This window comes from Octopus bimaculoides, chromosome 21 (assembly GCF_046866305.1).
Source record: "Octopus bimaculoides isolate indiv1 chromosome 21, ASM4686630v1, whole genome shotgun sequence".
In the NCBI taxonomy this organism is placed as follows: domain Eukaryota; kingdom Metazoa; phylum Mollusca; class Cephalopoda; order Octopoda; family Octopodidae; genus Octopus; species Octopus bimaculoides.
Window position 1 is genome coordinate 22,522,562 of NC_142948.1, and position 558 is coordinate 22,523,119.

A 558-nucleotide genomic window follows, 5' to 3' on the forward strand; every position below is an offset into this window, starting at 1 on the left:
TATGGACGTAGACATACTCACGCCATCCAACCCATCACTCACATCATTTGTTGGTGTCCCTTCACACTCAACTACACATTCAAACTCTGCTGTTGCTGCATATTTTCTTCGTTCCTTTCGCACATGACCTTCATTTTGCACCCCACTCCAACTTTGTATTCATCTACACACAGCCTCACGACCTACGTACCCAACTACCTACAAGATACCTTTATCCAATATTCCCCATTAATTCCCCATTTATACACAGGTACATTCTCTTTTATCTTTCTACACTATCCTGATAAAGGACCTCTATCCGAAACATTGATTCTCGCTTCTCGATTCTACACTGTAAAATGCAATGACTTTATAATTTCTTTTCAAATACTTTTATTTCATCTTATTGCTGACTTAAGCTCACAAGGGATTCCTCAGATTGCAGAGCTTGCGTAAGCGGCACTCTTAAGTATACACACACACAATACACAAGCACAAACACATGTTAATACTTACACATACACAAACACACACACACACACACATACACATATATCTGTGTGTGAGTGTCTGAATGTG